The sequence below is a fragment of the Bos grunniens genome, chromosome 1 (assembly GCF_055505025.1).
Source record: "Bos grunniens cultivar Pamir isolate PY7600 chromosome 1, Bosgru_T2T1.0, whole genome shotgun sequence".
Lineage (NCBI taxonomy): Eukaryota > Metazoa > Chordata > Mammalia > Artiodactyla > Bovidae > Bos > Bos grunniens.
The window spans coordinates 21,001,996-21,016,441 of record NC_141165.1 but is presented as its reverse complement, the minus strand read 5'-3'; the positions used below and the strand labels follow the sequence as shown (position 1 = coordinate 21,016,441).

The following is a 14,446-nucleotide window of genomic DNA, read 5'->3' as shown; positions in this document are numbered from 1 at the left end:
CTTGGTTTTATGAATGTTGAGTTTTAAGCCAAATTTTTCACTCTCTTCGTTCACCTTCATCAAGAGGCTCTTTAATTCCTCTTTGCCATAAGAGTGGTATCATCTGCATATCTGAGGTTATTGATATTTCTCCTGGAAATCTTGAGTCCAGTTTGTGCTTCTTCATCCAGCCTGGCATTTCGTATTATGTACCCTGCAGAGAAGTTAAATAAGCAGGGTGACAATATACAGCCTTGACATACTCCTTTCCAAATTTGGAACTAGTCCATTGTTTCATGTCCAGTTCTAACTGTTTCTTCTTGATATGCATAGAAGTTTCTCAGGAGGCAGGTAAGGTAGCCTGGTATTCCAAAATCTTTAAGAATATTCCATGTTTTTTGAGATCCACACAGTCAAAGGCTTTAGCATAGTCAATGAAGCAGATGTTTTTCTGGAATTCTCTTGCTTTTTATATGATCTAGCAGATGTTGGCAATTTGATCTCTGGTTCCTTTGCATTTTCTAAACCCAGCTTGTACACCTGTAAGTTCTCAGTTTCATGTACTGTTAAAGCCTAGCTTGGAGGATTTTGAGCATTACCTTGCTAGCGTGTGAAATGAGTGTCATTGTGCCATAGTTTGAACATTCTTCGGCATTGCCCTTCTTTGGTTTTGGAATGAAAACGACCTTTTCCAGTTCTGTGGCAACTGCTAAGTTTTCCAAATTTGCTGACATATTGAGTGCACCACTTTAACAGCATTATCTTTCAGGATTTGAAATTGCTCAGCTGGAATTCCATCACCTCTACTAACTTTGTTCGTAGTGATGCTTCCTAAGGGCCACTTTATTTCGCTCTTCAGGAGGTCTGACTCTAGGTGAGTAATTGTGATTATCTGGTCATTAGAATTTTTTTTTTTTTTTACCTTTCAAATCCACTTTTATTTTCCTTTTTCCTCCTCATGCACAGAAGTTTTCCACAAGCTGATTTTCTTGCAGGTATAAAGTCATTTGATTTTGGTCAGATGCCATTTTATCCCCTAAAACTTTGCTAGCATCAAAATATGACAGTTAACCAGTGTTAAATCTATAAAGTATTTACATAACACAGCACATTAAGCTTTAGACACTTGGCAACTAAACCACATAAAAATTGGAGAAGATTCCCAACCTACATGTTCAGAATCAGGAGTTCACAGTTGCTATCTAGTGACTGTACATGGTTCAAAAAGCAACAGAGGCAACACACGGTTACTTGGAAAGACATGGACCACTATCATCTGGAAGCACATTATGTTACCCCAGTGTCATGTCCCACTCCACCTTTCTCCAAGGTGGTCTCATAATTCTGGAATGACAGGTTTGGCTGATACAAAATGAAGCCAGACAACACAACGTTTACTCTGTGGAGACATCCTAACTCCTACTATGCATGCATGGTGATCTTGAATGTAACTCATCCTAAAAACTTGTCATGGTCATTCTGGGTTTTTAGGTTGGGTGATCCATCAATCTTGCACTCAACCATTGCTTCTTTTACTTCAGCATCACTACCAAAGCGAGCTGGATGGCAACTAGTGGCTGCAGGTAGCTCCCATGCAGTTTTTTTTCCATAATATGGAAAATATTTTTTTTTCCCATTTTAAGTAAACATTTTAATGATTTTTACAAATGTACACATCCCTCACACAAATGTACGCATTTTACAAATGTACAGGCTCCTCACACAAATGTACACATTTTACAAATGTACACATCCCTCTAACTCTAATCAAGATACAGAAAATATTTTAAATCTATCTTTCCATTGGGAGAATAAGTTGATAGAACTGCTGTGCTTTCACTCTTTGCAATACCATCTATCCTTGGTTCTCCTTGAGGCTGTAATCCAATTGTTCTGTTAATTTTCATAAGAACACAAGTGTTTCCTACTTGGTAGCCAAACGTGGGATCATCCACACCACTGCATCCTTCAAATAAGGCGAGAAGAAACTGACATGTTGTGTATTCTGGAATCTTCTGCTCAAAAAAGGTTCCAGTCTGTGAGATTGTTCTATTCTTCTAAGCCATATGGCTTTAGAAATTTCTTAAGGTCATCAATGTACCCTTGATAGGATTCTGAATCAGACAAAGTGAATGAAAAATCCAACGCCGACACTGCTTTTGGAAAAACTGTAAATCCTGGACTAGGAATCTGGTCAGGGTATTTTGGAACCTCATCGTTCAGAGTCTGAAGCATGGTCCACATTGTGAATGAAAAGAGTGCAGCCAGGAACCCATAACAGACTAGGTGAAAGAGTACAATCAAACCTCAGCTCTTGGTGGTCCAGTTGGAGACGAAGAGCTTCCATTCAGCCAGGCTCTGGTTGAAGGATTTCTTGTCTTTCTTCATCATGGTGGGTGTGTGTGCTGTTGACAAGGGGAGCTGCGGCCGTGGGGGTGGAGCAGCGAGGAGCGCAGAGACGCGTCCAGTCTCCAGCCACACAGCCCAGCGCCAGCAGCGGAAGACAACGGGGCTGAGGAAACCTCCTGGCTGTGGAGAGCAGTCAAACCGCCTGTGCTGAACTGCGCCCAGTTGGGCTGCTACTGGACTACAGTTCCGTCCTCCAGAGCCAATCCCTGCGCTGTTCAGGCCCCCAAGACTTTTTTTGTATAGTTCTTCTGTGTATTTTTACCACCTCTTCTTAATATCTTCTGCTTCTGTTAGGTCCATATTGTTTGTCTTTTATTGTGCCTACGTTTTTAATGAAATGTTCCCTTGGTATCTCTAATTTTCTTGAAGAGATCTCTAGTCTTTTCTATTCTACTGTTTTCATGTATTTCTTTGCATTGTTCACTTAGGATGGCTTTCTTATCTCTCCTTGCTATTGTTTGGAACTCTGCATTCAGATGGGTCTATCTTTCTTTTTTTCCTTTGCCTTTCACTTCTCTTCTTTTCTGAGCTATTTGTAAGGCCTCCTCAGACAACCATTTTGCTTTTTTGCTTTTCTTTTTCTTTGGAATGGTTTTGATCACCGTCTCCTGTGCAGTGTTATAAAACTCTGTCCATAGATCTTCAGGCACTCTCCATCATATCTAATCCCTTGAATCTGTCACTTCCACTGTATAATTGTAAGAGATTTGATTTAGGTCACTAATTACTGGGACTTCCCAGGTGACACTAGTGCTAAAGAACATGTCTGCCAATTCAGGACATGTAAGAGATGCGTAGGAAATGGCAACCTACTCTAATATTATTGCCAGGTTAATCCCATGGACAGAGGAGCCTGGTGGGCTACAGTCCATGGGGTTTCAAAGAGTCAGACATAACTAAAGTGACTTAGCACTCATGCATGCACTAATTATTAGAGAAATGCAAATCAAATCAATAATGGGGTATCACCTCATACTGGTCAGAATGGCATCATCAGAAAAGTTTCAAACAATAAATACTGGAGAGGACATGAACAAAAGGGAGCCCTCCTACACTGCTGGTGGGAATATAAATTGGTATAGACACTATGGAGAATAAGAAAATAAAAATAAGCTAACATATGATTCAGAAATACCACTCCTAGTCATATATCCAGAGAAAATCATAATTCAAAAAGATACATGTATCCAAATATTCATTGCAGCACTATTTACCATAGCCAGAACTTGGAAGCAACCAAATGTATATCAACAGAGGACTAGATAAGAAGATGGGGTATGTATATACAATGGAATATTACTTAGGCATAAAAAGGAATTATTTAATGCCATTGACAGCAGCATGGATGGACTTAGAAATCATTGGTGATTGAAGTAAGTCAGACAGAGGAAGATAATATCATATGATAGCATTTGTATGTGGAATCTAAAATAAAAAAGGGTACAAATGAGCTTATTTGACAAAACAGGAATTGAGTTACAGATGTGGAAAACTAATTTATGGTTACCAGGGGTAAGGGGTGAAGGGATAAATTGGGAGATTGGAACTGACATGCACACTACTATATGCTTTTGAACTGTGGTGTTGGAGAAGACTCTTGAGAGTCCCTTGGACTGCAAGGAGCTCCAACCAGTCCATTCTAAAGGAGATCAGTCCTGGGTGTTCATTGGAAATGAAGTCACTCAGTCGTGTCCGACTCTTTGTGACCCCATGGACACCAGGCTCCTCCGTCCATGGGATTTTCTAGGCAAGAGTACTGGAGTGGGTTGCCTTTTCTTTCTCCAGGGAACTTCCTGACCCAGGGATCAAACCTGGGTCTCCCGCCTTGTAGACAGACGCTTTACCGTCTGAGCCACCAGGGAAGTCTGAAGGTCTGATGCTAAAGCTGAAACTCCAGTACTTTGGCCACCTGATGCGAAGAGTTGACTCATTGGAAAAGACTCTGATGCTGGGAGGGATTGGGGGCAGGAGGAGAAGGGGACAACAGAGGATGAGATGGCTGGATGGCATCACCGACTTGATGGACATGAGTTTGAGTGAACTCCGAGAGTTGGTGATGGGCAGGGAGGCCTGGCGTGCTGCGATTCATGGGGTTGCAAAGAGTCGGACACGACTGAGCAACTGAACTGAACTGAATACATAAAATAGGTAACTAACAAGAACCTGCTGGAAATTACTCAGTACTCTGTAGTGGCCTATATGGGGAAAGAATCTAAAATAAAGTGGAGATATGTATATGCGTAAGTGTTTAATTTCGCTGTATATTTGAAACTAACACAACATTGTAAATCAACTATACACCAATAAAAATTTTAAAGATAAAATAAAGTCTCTTAATTTGTATTCTTAAAATGGAGAACACAGAATCTCACGTTAGAAAAAACCATAAGGAAAATATTTTTGGGTAGTAATATAATTATTCTAAACATAATCATTTATACTCTAAAATGATTATTGTGGTCAGAGAAGATACTTGACATGATTTCAATTTTCCTAAATTTACTGATGTTTGATTTGTGACCCAAGATGTGATCTATCATGGAGAATGTTCCATGTGCACTTGAGAAGAAGGTGTATTCTGCATTTGGATGGAACGTCCTGAAGATATAAAGAAGATCCATCTCATCTAATGTATCATTTAAGACTTGTGCTTCTTTATTAATTTTCTGTTTTGATGATCTGTCCATTGGTGTGAATGGGGGGTTAAAGTCTCCTACTATTATCGTGTTACTGTTAATTTCTCCTTTTATGTCTGTAAGTGTTTGTTTTATGTACTGAGGTGCTCTTACGTTGGGTGCATAGATATTTACAATTGTTATGTCTTCCTCTTGGATTGCTCCCTTGATCATTCATGTAGTGTCCTTCCTTATTTCTTGTAATAGTCTTTACTTTAAGGTCTATTTTGTCTGATATGAGGACTGTTACTCCAGATTTCTTTTGCTTTCCATTTTCATGGAATATATTTTTCCATCCTCTCAGTTTCAGTCTATATGTGTCTTTAGGTCTGAAGTGGGTTTCTGGTAGACAGCATATATATGGGTCTTGTTTTTTTTTTTTTTTAATCCATTCAGCCAGTCTGTGTCTTTTGGTTGGTGCATTTAATCCATTTACATTTAAAGTAATTATTGATATGTATGTTCCTATTGCCATTTTCTTAGTTATTTGGGGTTTGATTTTGTAGATCTTTTTCTTCTCTTGCATTTCTTGACTATATAAGTCCCTTTAACATTTGTTGTAAAGCTGGTTTAGTGGTACTAAATTCTCTTAACTTTTGCTTGTCTGTAAAGCTTTTGATTTCTCCATGAATTTTGAATGAGATCCTTGCCAGGTAGAGTAATCTTGGTTTTAGATTTTTCTCTTTCAGTACTTTAAATATATCCTGCCATTCTCGTCTGGCCTGCAGATTCTGCTGAAAGATTAGCTGTTAAATGTATGGGGTTTCTCTTGTATGTTACTTGTTGCCTTTCCTTGCTGTTTTTAATATTCTTTTTTATGTTTAGTATTTGTTAGTTTGATTAGTATGTGTCTTGGTGTATTTCTCCTTGGGTTTAATGAGACTCTTTGCACTTCTTGGACTTGATTGATTATTTCCTTTCCCATATTGGGGAAAATTTCAACTACAATCTCTTCAATAATTTTCTTGTGCCCTTTCTTTTTCTCTTCTTCTTCTGGGACCCCTATAATTTGAATGCTGGTGCATTTAATATTGTCACAGAGGTCTCTGAGATTATCCTTAGTTATTTCCATTCTTTTTACTTTATTCTGCTCTTCAGAAGTTATTTCCACCATTTCATCATCCATCTCACTTATCCATTCTTCTACCTAAGATATTCTGTTACTGATTCTGTCTAGAGTATTTTAAATTTCAGTAATTGTGTTGTTTGTCTCTGTATATTTATTTTTTATTTCTTCTAGGTCTTTGTGAATTGATTCTTGCATTTTCTCCATTTTATTTTCAAGGTTTTGGATCAACTTTACTATCATTATTCTGAATTCTTTTTCTGGTAGTTTGCCTATTTCCTCTTCATTTATTTGGATTTGTGGGTGTCTAGGTTGTTCCTTCATTTGAACAGTATTTCTTTGCCTTTTTATTATTTTCTTTTAACTTATTATATTTGAGGTCTCCTTTTCCCAGGCTTTGAGGTTGAATTATTTCTTCTTTGGTTTCTGCCTTCATAAGTTTGGTCCAGTGGTTTGCGTAAGCTTCTTGTAGGGTGTGCCTTGTGCTTGTGTTCTGGTAGGAAGAGATGAATTGTTTTTCTTCCTCTGACTGTCAGGGCTGAGTCAGGTGGTAATCCTTATGCAGATGATTGGGTTTGTATTTTTGTTTTGTTTGTTGTTTGGATGAGGCGTCCTGCACAGGATGCTACTGGTAGTTCAGTGATACTGGGTCTTGTATGCAAGTGGTTGCCTTTGTAGGAGTTCTATTTGATATTCCCTAGGATTAGGAGTTCTCTGGTAGTCTAGGGTTTTGGAGTCAGCACTCCTACTCCAAAGACTCAGGGCTTGATCTTTGGCCAGGAATGGAGATTCCATGAGTGGTTTATTATGGCATTAATAAATGAATGGGATTGAAACAAACACACAAAAATGAGAAACAGAAGATGCACACCAGACAAATGACAATTACAAAATCAGGCAAATAATAACTAAAATAATGAAATATACACAGACACATGTAAGCAAAACCAAAACAGTCAAAAAAAAAAAAAAAATGAAGTACAATGGATTAACCTGGGAAACAAAGGAAACCAAAATGATATCTACCAGTTAAGAACAAAACTAACTAAAGCACAAACTGGAAGACAAAACTAAAGAAGGTGCAAACTGGGGAATAAAGCAACAAAAACAAAACTAACAAATATGGTGAGAAAAAGGAAGAATAGAAAATCAAAGTTAAATACAGGTAGATGAAGATTTGTATATATTAAAGATTAACTGCAATGGGAAAAGAACAGCCAGAAAAACAAAGAAATAAATATAGAAAAAATAATAAGTTTTAAACATTAAAATAAAAAAAGATATAAAAAAGAAAGAAAAGCAAAAACTCCACAGAACAGCAAAAGGCCAATGTAGAGGCAGAAGTATATAGTAGAAATAAAAACTGTGATTGAAAAAAAAATTCTCAAAAGCTTAAATAGATTTAATAGTACTAATAAAATTGACAACTACAACAACGGGGCGGGGGGGGGGGGGGGGATGGGGAGGAGGGGAAAAAAGTGGAAAAAAAAGAAAGAAAAAATCCAGAAGCAACTACAGAACAAGTCAAAATATAAGAAAAATAAATGTTTTTCTTGAGTCTCTGCTGTCAGCATTCTTTCCCTAGTTGGGAGTCACAGTCCACCTCACCTCCCTACAATGCCCTCCAACACTGGGCTGGTCTCTGGACCTGCTCTGGGAGCAGCTCAGACTCTAATCTGGTCCTATTCCTGTGTGTTCTTGCCTACAAGGCCCAAAGCTGTCAGAATTACTGCATTTTCTTTTTTGAGAACTCCCATTGTCTTTTTGTATATTCCATAGACACGGAGTCTGCCTAGTTGATCGTGTGGATTTAATCTGCAGCTTATACAGCTGGTGGGAAGGTTTTGGGTCCTCTTCCTTAGCCACACTGCTTAGATCAATGGGACCCTGGCAGCACCAGGTACTTAGGAGAGCCTGTGGCTTGGGCAGCAGGAAATACGGTGCTCTAGAAAGGTATGACAACCCACTCTAGCATTCTTGCCTGGAGAATCTCCCAGAGAAGCCTGGCAGGCCACAGTCCACAGGATCACAAAGAGCTGGACACGACTGAAATGACCCCATGTGCACATATGCAGGACTTTTTCTAGCCCCTGGCAGCTCTGTTCCAGTGGGGATCATGCATGGAGTTGGCACGGTTGCTTGGATCACAGGGACCCTGGCAACGTCTGCTGTGGGAGTTTTCTCTCCGGACTCGGAAATGGCAAACCTGAAAGAACAACACTCGGACAGTCTCTGCAAGGACTGACAAGTTTATTTCTGCAGTCAAGCCTTTTTATAGGAGCAAGGAACAAAGAGTTCAGAGCATACGGCCAGCAGAGCACGTACAAGGCTAAGATATAATCAGTAAAAGATATTTCAAGAACCAGTGCATTCTTAATGACCCATGTGTTTAATCCCTTGACCCATTTTCTTAAGCAATGTTTTTAAAGTTTAATCGTTAAATTCTGGTGCCGAGCATAGCCAAAGGCAGGAAATGTTTTTCAGCTATCAGTACACAATGCCTGGGTACTTCTGGCCCTTCGCCATTTTCCCAAGGACCTTCTCCTTCAAGGCTATTTTGCACTGTGCCTCCCAATACCTGCTAACACAGGAGGGCCGGCGGCTAGTGTCACAGGAGATATGGTACTATTAAGGCTTTTTCTAGCCTGTGGCAGCTCTTCCCCAGTGAGAATTGAGCATGAAGGTGATGCAGCTGCTTGGAGGGGGTGAGGGTGGGTAGGCAGGGATTAGTCCTCTGGAGGCACCAAGTGTCCAGCGACACAGACTGCCTCAGCCACAGGAGCTATGGCCCTGTCAGTCTTTCTCTAGCTTCAGGCAACTGGCAATCAGAAGGCCTCTTTGACTGGTTCTCTGCATTGCTCCACCCATTCAGACATTTAGAAGACTCCCCTGGCTGGGGTCCTTCTGTATTGTTCAGCACACCAGGCACATAAAGGTGCCACCCCCCACCACCCCACTGGGGTCCTGCTCTGATGTCAGAGCATCAGGCACTAAAAGGGCTCCACTGGCTGGGGTCCTTTTCTGTTGTTCAGGCATGTCAGGTGCTTGAAGGGTCAGCCTCTCTATTGTTCACTTGCTGGTGCTAGCGTATGGAGAGAGACAGAGGCTATGATGATGGCTCCACCCCCTACGCATGACTCAGCCATATTGCCTTGCCTCCATGCTGCCTAGTTTTCCTCCACAGGCATTTCCTACCATAATATCCCTTTTCACTTCCCCTTGGGCTGTCTCCCCATAGTCAACAGCAGACCTTGCCCTGGGATTGCTCCACAATCCCTATGCTCCAGTTCCCAGCCACTGTGCCTTCTAAGGGACCCATGTCCCTGTCTGGGGTACGTATGGCTGTGACAAGGATTGTCTGTGTGATTCTCATTCCATTTAGGAAGTCACAGATCAGCTGCTTCACTCTCAGCCTCAAATGCTTCTCCTCTGTTCTAACAATTGCCCTGATGTGGGGATCGGACCCCTGCTTCAATTCTCTTACCGGCTGGGGGCAGATCCAGTCCTACTAACTCTCCTCTTTTTCCCTCTACTTCCTTCATCCTACAGAGTTTTGGGTGGTTCTATATATTATTTCCCAGTGGTCAGGTACTCCTGCCTGCTCTCAACTGGTGTTATGCAAGCAATTCTGGGTCTGAGGTGTATTCCTGATGTATCTGCAGAGAGAGATGTACTCCATGTCCACCTACTCCTCCTCCATCTTGTTCTCCTGTATTTTGGTGCCTTGAAAAGCCCATGCTGTCTTCCTGCCAGGGTTTCTCAACCAACTCTGGGGATAGAGGGCTGTATTGTCAAGTAATTCTGGACAGTGTGTGCACCGTCACTCCCCTTTACTATTTTACAATCCAATGTAAGCACATTAAAAACAGTAAGAAATCTTTGGCTTAACATCATCTAACTCCAAACTTCCCAAACTTATTTCTGACTCCTGCTCTTCAAAAAATACCTACTGTACCTCACGGAACTGGAGTTCTGTGATACTTACCTTGGGGACCAAGATAATATGTCATAATCTTGCCTTTGATTTCATAAAAATATCTGAGAGCCATGGGCTCCCTTCCTTTGTGCAAGAGATACCAATGAGTAAGAGCTGGCTCCAAAGGACTTGCTGTCTTATCTCTCCCACTCTTTCCCCGGATATTTCCGTACCCCCAACTCTGAAAAGGAATTCCACATTATGTTAACCAGATGAGTATATTTATTCTCAGCCAGTGATACTAGAGATGAGGGGATGACTCTCTAAGCATAGAACTGGAAGAATTGATAGACATAGTAACAAAATGGATATAGGGTTGATGTAGGTTATTTATGTCCCCCAAAATTCATATGTGGAAACCTAATCCCCAGTGTGATGGTACTTAGAGGTGGGAAATTTGGGAAGTGATTAGGTCAAGAGGGTAACATACTCATGAATAGGATCAGTGCCCTTTGAAAAAGGACCTCAGAGAACTCCCTTGACCTTTCTACCACCAGTGAAACGATGATTGTCTTGAACCAGGAATCAGGCTCTCACTAAACATCAAATCTGCCAGTGCCTTAATACTGGTATTCCCAGCCTCCAGAACTGTCAGACATAAATTTCCACTGCTTATAAACCAACCATAGACAGACTAAGATAGGTGTGAAGGAGAAGATGAAATCAAAGATGATTGTGGTGTTGAGTCCATTCATAAAGAAAGAAAATGGAAAGAGGGGTAGAATAAATTATTGTGTGCTCACCATGCCTAGCTCTATTTTACGCTCTGGGAACAGAGAAATGAACAAAGATAATTTTTATTTTTACCTGTCCAGATTACAGTGCAATGGAATATCTGGCCAGAGTCACCTGAAAAATTCACAAATGGCCCTCAGGCAGACAGAACCACATGAGCAATACACTTTAAATTACTCTTGTAAATTTACTTCTTGAACAAGCCTTACAGTTTAACAGTTGTCCCCTTATTAAAGCACTCCCTCTTAATCTACTGTTAAAAATATATGTGCTTTCTGCCCTCAGGAGCCCTGTAAGGCAGCACAAAGAACATGCAATGAACAGAGGGAGGGAATGAGCTGTGATTCCTACTTCAGTCTTTTCAGTCACAAAAACAGAAGAGAAAATTCACAAGCAGCAAAAGCAACGTTTGAATGAGATGTACATGTTATCAGCATTTGATATACACTGAGAACTTTCAAGATACAAGACTGTGTTGGGCGCTTTATGAACGCTATCTCATTCTCTCTAAGATGCACTTTTTTCAGCCTTGTGAATAATTGAAAACTTGCCATAGAGGTCTCTCTGTTCTATCAAGGAGGTAAATGTTTGTTTTGCAAATACAAATAAAATTTCAACAAGAGGCTTACTAATTTTTCTGTGATCAATTATCCCTAAGATATAGAAACAACAGAATCAGACCTAGTTGCAAACTATAAGAGGTCTATTAACAAGTATATTCATTCTTTTATACAACATGAGTTTATTCTTGGATTGAATTTTTGGAAATCTATATGTTACACTTAAATCAGAGGGAGAAGTTTAACCTTAAGAACATTTTATAGCAGAATGCCAAATTAAAGGTCTTTTCTCCTGTGACATCAAGCAAGGAGGCCAACCAAGGGTCATTTTTAATTTCTTCTTTTGCTTGTCTATGTTTTACAATTTTTCAACAATGAAAATGGGGCGGGGGGTGGGGGGGCAGGCAAGAAAAGGACAGGACTATGGAATTATTTTAGTAAAGTCTCTTAAAACCCAAAATATAAACAGTGTCAAAAACCAGTTGCTAAAAGTTAATATTGATTTTTTAATGTGATAAAATAACTACAGCTATGCCATATCTGATCTCCTTCTGTTCATTTAAGATGAAAGAACACTTCAGGGAGAACTTGAGGTATTCTTCCTTACTGTCAGCATCCCCCATCTCTTCTCAAATCGTGTTGCTGCTGCTGCTGCTAAGTCACGTCAGTCATGTCTGACTCTATGCGACCCCATAGACAGCAGCCCAACAGGCTCCTCTCTCTCTGGGATTCTCCAGGAAAGAATACTGGAGTGGGTTAGGGTTAATGAAGGTCAATTCATATGTTTGAGTCCATTTGGCCAGTCCCTGGTCTTGATGTAAAGCCTTTGGTAATTACAGGGCTTTAAACAATCCATAAGCCTTGACAAGACTGTTTTTCACAGAAGCAAATTATCTCTTCAATCTCTCCTAAAAGACTCGACTCTGAATATCTGATTCACCATCTTCATGATTAATGGATGGCAAGAAGGAGACAAGATGCATAAAAACAACAACAACAACAACAAAAACAGCCTGCAAAAGATCAGCTGTCCAAGCAGGAATCAAAACCAGATGACTTGAAGAGGAAATCTAAAGAGGGTTGAGAGAAATAATAGACTTAGGAGTCAGACAGGTCTGAATTTGAATTCCAGCTTTATCACTTAGAATTAAGTAACTGGCAAGAATTTCTAACCTCTTTGAACCTCAGTCTCTTCATTAGTGAAATGAAGTACATTACAAAGTGGCTTTAAGGATTAAGTGAGATGGCATATATTCATAGACAGAAACTCAGAAGCTGTACATGGAAACCTTACCCTTGTCTTAGAGGGTGATTTGGGAGATTATTTGAAATAGCACATCTAAGACACATATCACAGAGTCTGGCACATGGTAAATGTTCATAATATTATATGATGATTATTATTCTCATTGAATTTTTATGTCCTTACTCATCTGGATGTGGGTAAGGTGAGCTACTTCTAACAGGAATGCAGATGACCAATTTCAAAACCCCGAGTTACTAAGAAATGAGACTGGGCCAAGTCTAATAAAAATAGCAAAACCTCCAGGGCAGACAGAGAAGAAATACAGTCTCTTCATATTTTTTACATTTCTATTCATATGGACCACAGACTAAGGGGAGTATGTAAACAAATGCACCTTGTTACCATGAGACCCAATGTTGAAGGTCCCTGGTAGGTGACTGAGTCCTACATACTCTGGCACTACAATTGAAGTTTATACCAGAGCACTAAAGAGTTCTAAATACTAAGAAGCTATTCACTAGGACCAAACAGAACTGAACAATAGGCATCATCCACATTTTCCCAGAAGAGACGGGATGGAGAGGTTGATAAAAATTTATTCATGTCTTCATTCGTTCAAATTTACAACCTACCTAACTCTGTAACAGAATTCCAGGATGGTGAGGCCTTCTATAGCACAAGGAGGCTGGGGAGTGCAGTCTACCCTGAGGGCCCTTTGAATATAATGAATAATACATATGATAAGGTTATTGCTGTTTATACTTTAGAAAATTAAAGTTCTGGAGATGGATGGTCATCATGGTGGCACAACAATGTCAGCATACTTAATATTGCCAAGACGTAAATTTAAAATGGCTCAAATGATAAATTTTACATTCTTTATATCTCATTACAATTTTAAAAATTAATATTTATTTTTCCTTTCTTAACTTCAGGTATTGCCTCTGACATTCACATAAGAAAAAAAAAATTGACACTAAGGCAATAGCCCTCCATCACAAAACAAAACAAATTTTACAAGGAAAAATGTCATTTCTCAATTATGTTGAGCATGAAAATTAGCAGGTACTTTTAAAATATGAGTGAAATATTTATCATCCCCTGGCAATGTGTGTGTGTGTGCACTTAGTCATGCAATGATATCAGTAAATTTAGGTTTTACAAGTCAAGTCAGCCCTCTACAACAGAACAGAGATTATAATGACTCCAGGCTACAGAAAGGACATTGTAGCTGCTGCTCAACTCCTCACCTGTACATCAACTACACTTGCCAAATGTACTACTCTCATTAACAAACTGTAATTTTTAACCAAAGAATTCATATTTGTGTTAATATAAGACAACTGAGGATTTCTATTTAAAATCACCCAGCACAAGCAGTGATCCTCTCAGTAGTCCTTGGAAGTACTAGTAAATAACTTCTATTCACAGACTTACTATAAAAGTTTGCCCACATAACAGAACAGAGGCTGCACTAAGATTCAGATTCCATCAGTGGAACAGTACACTGAAGGCACACAGTAAGGGCTCAAGCATTTCTCCAATAATCACCTACTTGCCACTACTCAAGTACATCTCAGGACTATTTTCCTTAACTCTTGTACTTCCTGGTGGCACTGCTTCAAATTCACTGGGCCAGGGCCACATCCCCTCTTCCTTGTTTAGAAAAAATTAGGCCAGATTTTAAGGAAATTATATGGATGAAAGACTGGAAAAGTCATTTTTTAGGTTATTCCTTAAAAAGTTGTCTTTTCCCTCCTAATAGCATGTGGATTTGAAAGGTGACTTCACATCCATGTG

General features: G+C 39.7%; 1 pseudogene; it reads right to left on the bottom strand.

Moving 5' to 3' along the window:
* Positions 1-1,298: 1,298 nt before the first annotated feature.
* On the bottom strand, positions 1,299-2,370 carry LOC147379098 (sodium/potassium-transporting ATPase subunit beta-3-like; annotated as a pseudogene).
* Positions 2,371-14,446: the final 12,076 nt, after the last annotated feature.